The 7012-nt window shown below is 39.0% G+C and overlaps 1 long non-coding RNA gene across 1 annotated transcript; it reads left to right on the top strand.

The window, feature by feature from the left end:
- The first annotated feature begins 449 nt into the window (after positions 1–449).
- On the top strand, positions 450–6921 carry LOC107835272 (uncharacterized). The gene is made up of 3 exons (XR_001661086.1): positions 450–940; positions 1026–1818; positions 6881–6921. It is a non-coding gene; the product is annotated as an uncharacterized LOC107835272 (long non-coding RNA).
- The last annotated feature ends 91 nt before the right edge of the window (positions 6922–7012 follow it).

Genomic DNA, 7012 nt, shown 5'->3' with positions numbered 1-7012 from the left:
CTTCCTATTTGAACTTGTGGACTCTGGTACAAAGTATATGCTCCTGCAGCCAGCCATGCTTGAAAGAATCATAACAACATTCCAGGTATGTTTTTGATGAGGGAATAACATTATAACATGATGTAAGTTGATTTAACAAAATACCTTAAACAACCTATTTAGACAGTTTATCAGCAAAACGAAGAGTTAATTTGGGAGTTAGTTACACTTTAAGCTAGTTTAAATTTGCTAGGTAAGTTTGAGTATTTATTTTTATTCCTAAGCCTATCTGTTATTTAAACTTTGAATGTTTATATATTTCTTTCCTGTAGGATAAACCAATTCAAAAGCTGGAGAGCACAGGCAGCAGCCCCTTTCAAGCCTGAAAAAACAATTGCTTCATGACTTTATTTCTTTCCCTTCGATGCCCCATTTTTAACATACATCTTTGATCCTTTAAACCACCAGGTCTCCTACTCTGAGGGCCCTCTCTGTGTGGATGAATGACACATCATTCTCTTCACTTTAATGAACTGAAGAACAATCACCGCATACATGCTTTCAATTGATCTGGAAGGAAACAGGGTTCCAGCTGAGTGTTTGTGATTCAAACTATTCAGTGTACCATTCAAACACAGATAGTAATTCTTTTCTCTGTGCATGCTGTTGTTATGGTTACCATGGTTACTGTAAAAGCTTCCATGATTAGGGTTAAATCTTTCTTTTTGATTTCTGTTTCACAGAAGAAGCTGGCAGCGGAACCAGACTACACTGACGTGACGCTGACAGCAGCAGAGCGTGTGCGAGCTCTGGCAAAAATGGGATGCTGCATAGAGATTAATGAGGATATCGAACCCAGACGCTACTTCCGCTCCGGAGTGGAGATGGAGCGCATGGCAGCTGTTTACCTGGAGGAGGGCAGTCTGGAGAATGCATATGTCCTCTACACCAAGCTCATCACGTGAGGAGCACCTGCGGGGGCATGCCTGTGTGCCAGGGATGGTCTTTAACTAGAAGGAAGTTAATTTCAGTCTTCATTTGTTCAGGCTGTTTGTGGAGAAGCTCCCAAACCACAGGGATTACAAACAGTGTTCGGCAATCCCAGAGAAGCAGCTCATCATGAAGGTAATGAGATCTTCTCCCAAGACTATATTAAAGGAACAAGGGCAGAAATCCCATTTCATTATTGGGGGGGACAATAAACAAGAAAATTTCTTAAGAACAATTTTGGGGCTGGACAAAATATGTTTGAGCAGGTCCATGTTTATAATTTAACTTTGATCGTTTTCTTTCATTTTTCATATGTAATTTTTGGGCCACAGTCAGTGTGTTAACGTCCTTATACCAATTTGAAAAAGAGCAAAGTTACAGTGAAATGTAATGCAAAATGTCAGAGGGAAGCTTATCTGAACTGCATGCATATACTATACAGAATAATCAGTAATAATATTGATTTAAATGGGATGTATTTAGTAGTCTTAATCAGGGGCGCGGTATAGGGGGAAGAGTGATGACAATAGACCCTTTTCACAGTGACGTCAGACAATGGCCGCCATAACTCAAAGAGGTGTATCTTTACTTCCGGTGTGATTTTGCTTTGGGAAACCTGACTGAAAAATTCACGGATACTCATTATCTTACGGATATAATAAAAGGTAAGGTTAATAACAACAGCATTTAAGTGTTAGAAAGCTATTATTACTCATTGTCAATCCACCATTCTCTAATTGTGTATAAAAAAAAAACAGCCTCCGATCAGAGTTAACCAGCTAGCAGCAGCTTTAGCCACAGTTGGGAAAATATATACACCGCTGTCTGTTAGTGCTGTATTGTTAAAAGGTTCACTTTCTGTATCAACTTTAATAAAACAGTATTTAAGTGTTAGATAGTCGTTATTAGTCATTGTCAATTTACCATTCTCAAACTGCATTTAAAGGAACCAGCCTGACTTCCTGTTATGGCGCTGAGGTGAACAGACGCATTGAACCAGAGCTCCCTACTCGGTTGGTTAATTCCCCGTTGCCAGAGCTGAATTTAACCCAATAAGACAGATTATTTTATGATGAAAAGGGGAAAGGCATCGAAAAGTAACGTTAAATCAAAACAGACAGACGAAACAGGCGAGCGGATTTCACTATTTGACGAAGGCGTATCTGACCAGCACATGGCTATGGAAGAGCTTCAGGCTAGCATTGTAGCTATCCGTGCAGACGTGAAGGAAGAGCTGTGCTACTTTCGTTACGACTTCTCCGCCAACATGAAGAGAGATTTAAGAAGTTTCCAAGAGGAGATTAATGGAAAACTAAACGAAATTGTGTCGGACATAAAAGAGAACCAAAAGAGAGCGGAGGAGTCGTTACAACGTTTGGCAGAAATGGAGGAGTGGACGCGGCGGCGAAAGAGGTGCTGTCTCAAACTTTAAACAACCAAGATAAAATTCAAGCCAAACTGACTGATTTAGAAGCACGCTCACGTAGAAACAACATCCGTGTGTACGGAAGACACAGAGGGAGACAATCTGTTGGAATTTATGGACGGTTTCATTAAGGCTGAGCTGTCACTCCAGGCTATCGATTTAGCTATACAGCGCTGCCACCAGGCTTTGGGTCCCAACCACCGCAGAATGCGAACCCCCGCTCCGTGGTGATCTCCTTTCTGGCATTCAGAACCAGGGATTTGGTGCTTCGTGCCGCGTGGAAGAAAAGAGAGATTCGCCTCATCCAGCAGCGGGTTTATTTCGACCAGGACTATCCGCCAGAGACCCAAAAGAAGAGGAAAGCTTACGCCCCTATCAGAAAACTTCTGAAAGAAAATGGTCTCCGTTTCCAAACCCTGCCGCCAGCTAAGCTCCATATGTTTTTTGACTGTGGCCCAATCACGTATAGCAGCGCGGCGGAAGCCATGAAGGAAGAGAGGTCTCGCTCCCGATTGCGCCGATGGAGAAATTCGACAGATTGTCATGGGTGACGGCGGAGGCCAAACAACGGAACACCGACGCACAAGGAGAGAGAGCACGAAAAAAACTCAGCGGATTTCGTCTTGAGGCTGGAGACGCTGCCGCCTTTTCAAAGCTAAGCGCCGCTCGTTAAAACTCTTGCGGTAAGATAAGGAATCACTGTGATTCGATCCAGCATGTGGACTAAGATACGAATATTTTCGTATAGAGACACTGTCAGACATTATCATGATAAGCCTTCGTTTAACCTTCGCTAATGTTAACAAGAAATACGTTACCGATTTTTTAAAAAGTAGATAATACATGACTGTTTTTGGGAGCCGGTTTAAGGGCTCTGATTGTGCACTGAGATTATACTCGCACGAGCTATGCCAGTTCGCACTGGAGAGACCCCCCATGAGAAGAATCTCATGGGGAATTTTCTCTTCATGCAAGACTCCTTAATGAGTTGTTTTGTTTTGGAAGTCGTTCCTGTTGTAAGGTTAGAAGTTTTAGGTTTTTTGTTTTTGATTTTTATAAATGTTTTACTGTTATGGTCACCTTGGATGTGTAAGTTAGAGGGATTTATTCATTTAAGGATTTATGTTCCAACAGCAATATAAATTTATAACTATTAATGTTCACGGGTTACAGAATCCAATTAAAAGAGGAAAGCTTATAGCTGAGATGAAGAGAGAACAGCAACAAATAATCTTCTGGCAAGAAACCCACTTAACAAAAGAGAACCATGTAAAAAAAAGGGGTTTTTTAAAAAGACATTTTATTCCTCCCACTCAAATGGACACACTAGGGGTGTGGCAATATTAGTTGCAAATAATGTGGACTTCCAGGTATCCAAACAAATTACAGACAAAGGCTGCTTAGTTTTGGTTAGGGGAACACTAGACTCAAATGAAGTAACTTTACTCAACAGACCTCCAGGACATGACAAAACCTTTATTGATAAAATGCTTGATCTCATATTGGCTGAAACATCTGGTGTTTTGATATGTGGAGGGGACTGGAATGCACAACTGCATCCTTCCTTGGATTCCTCAAACCCTTTAAATAAAATCAACTCGGAATCTCTGTATATAAAAGAAAATGATCAAAAGGATTGGCTTATTTGATGTCTGGAGGGAATGCCACCCATTGGCTAAGGAGTTCACCTTTTTCTCTCACTCCCATGGCATTTACTCAAGAATTGACTATTTTTTTCCTATTCAGAGCAGACAGATACAGGGTCTTAGACTGTAGTATTGGTACTAGGGATGTGTCAGATCACTCAGGGGTATATTTGACACTATATTTAGATTCTCATACTAAGACAACAATTTGGAGACTTAACACAGCTTTGTTGAACGATAAATTTGAGGAATTTATTAACAAGGAATTTGCAGATTACCTAGAATTTAATAACAGCAATGAATTGTCCCCAAGTATATTATGGGATGCGGCAAAAGCAGTACTGCGTGGGAAAATTATTATGTGGGCATCAAGGAAGAAAAAAGAAAAAACTGAGCAATTCAATGACCTGACAAAACAGCTAAACATTTTAGAGCAGAAGCATATTGAAACCAAAGACCCTTTTCTGCTACAGCAAATTGCCGCAATAAAAGTGGAGCTAAATAGGAAACTCAATGATAAGGTGATACTTAGTCTCAAATATATAAAACAAACTTATTATGAAAATGGACCTCGAGCAAAAAAAATATTAGCCTGGCGACTAAAACAACAACAACTAGACAGATCCATTAAAAATCCCATTTCCAATCAGATGAGTTTCTCCCAAGACGAAATACATAAATCATTTGAAGTATATTACAGGAAATTGTATAGTCAACCCAAATTAACCGACCTTTCCTCAGTAAAGCAGTTTCTAGACTCTTTGGATCTCCCCTCAATTGGCATAGAGCAAAAATAATTGGAAATCTGCAGATATAACACTGGCAGAGGTCGATAAAGCCATCTCAAAATTGAAAACAAGTAAGTCACCAGGTGGTGACAGATTACCAGCTGAATGGTATAAAATGTTTAGGAGTTCTATATAACACCTTTGTTGCTAAATTGTTTTAATCATGTGCTTAAAGGAGGTGAGACTCCACCATCCTGGAAACAAGCGATAATATCCGTTATACCTAAACCAGGAAAGGATAAAAGTGAATGTTCAAGACCGGCCCATTTCGGTCTTGAACATTGATTATAAAATATTCACTTCAATAATTGTCGGTAGACTAGAAAACATTATTCCCGAACTGATTGATACAGACCAGACAGGATTTATTAAAAATAGACGTACACAGGATAATGTGAGGCGAGCGTTACACTTATTCAACATCATGAACAGAAATAATTTGAAATCTTTAGCAATCAGTTTTGATGCTGAAAAAGCCCTTGATTCTGTACGATGTGAATATCTGGTATCTGGTCCTACAGCGGTTTGGCTTTAATTACACAGTCATAAGTTGTTTAAAATCAATATACAAGTCGCCAGTAGCCCGGATCAAAATAAATGGTGGCCTTTCAGGAACATTCCCTCTGGAACGAGGATGCCGGCAAGGATGCCCTCTGAGCCCAATTCTCTTTGCACTTTTCATAGAGTCACTTGCTCAAAAAATTAGGGAAGATCCAGAAATTAAGGGAATCATTTTTAAGGGAAGAGAATACAAAACATGTCTATACACTGATGGTGTTCTGGTGACCTTAACTGACCCAGACCCAGATGCCAGTCTGGCACCTGGGTCATGTCCTCATGTCCTGCCTCCACCAATTTGGACTTTATTCAGGTTATAAATTAAAAATTGGAAAAACTCAGACCCTGTGCTTCCACTACTCACCCCGAGAGGATATAAGTAATCAGTTCAAATTTAATTGGAAAACAAAAACCATGAAATATTTAGGTATTAACATTACCAGAAATTTAAACAAAATATACAAAGCAAATTATGGTATTATGACTAATAATATCGCTGACAGAGGATGAGTGGCTAAACATATGCCAAATTAACTCCACCGCCACTAGCGCAGGACGTTTGAGTTAATTTTCATGGAAGAATATTGTTAGGTTTTTCATTACCCTCAAAAGAACATTTTCCCACACTGGCAGAGCTGAATCTGGGCTTTGTTGGCCATAATGTGATGGCTGACCACTTTCATATTTTCTGGGGCTACCCATTGATTTATTCCTATTGGTCCAAGGTAACCAAAGAGATAAGTGTAATTCTTGGTTTTGAAATTGAGCACAACTTTCAAACTATATATTTAAGCAATTTACCAAATGAATTCAACACTCAGGATATGTACCTGTTGAAAATACTACTGATAGCAGGAAAGAAATCAATAACAAGAAAGTGACTTAGTGGGAGCCCACCGACATTGAGAGACTGGTCAGCCACCGTAGAAGAAATATGTGAATTGGAAATGCTCACCTTCTCCATAAGACTTCAGGAAAACAAAATTAAAAAATATTGGTTGAAATGGTTAACGTATAGGAACTCAAGAGTAAGTTGAGTATCATTATTTCATCATTAGGTGTAATAATAGGAGTCTGGTGCTGAGTGGCTTGGCAGGACTTGGTAAATCTGAAAAGAAACTCCCACCTGTCTGACACTTCATGGAATTTTACATACACTAACTTGTTTGTCAGTTATCTGTCAGTTTTAGTTTTATCTTTTTGTATGGTATAGCTGTCTCCCTCCCTTGGTGACCTCTCTGTTTTTGAGTGCTGTTTATGATGTATGCTGTTGTGATATTATTTTTATTTATTTATTTATTTCCTTTTTTTATTGGTATATATTTTTCTTTTCCTTCTTGTTGTTATGGTTTGCCCTGTATAAAAACCTCATCAAAAATAAAGTATATAAAAAAAATAAATAAAGGAACCAGCTTCGGAGAGTAAACCAGCTAGCAGCAGCTTTAGCCACAGTTAGGAAACATATACACCTAACTGTGCTGTTATGTTAAAAGTTTCACTAAAATCACTGACATCTTCCAACACTGTTGTTTAGAAAAGCATTTTAAATATTGACTTAAGCGCCATCTGTCAAATATTTTACATATTCTGATATGATTCATAATTTCTCCTTTTGTTGTGTCCAT

The sequence above is a fragment of the Poecilia formosa genome, unplaced genomic scaffold (assembly GCF_000485575.1).
Source record: "Poecilia formosa unplaced genomic scaffold, Poecilia_formosa-5.1.2 Scaffold1399, whole genome shotgun sequence".
NCBI classification, from domain to species: Eukaryota; Metazoa; Chordata; class Actinopteri; order Cyprinodontiformes; family Poeciliidae; genus Poecilia; species Poecilia formosa.
The sequence above is the reverse complement of the archived record's forward strand: the minus strand, read 5'-3'. Positions and strand labels throughout refer to the sequence as shown.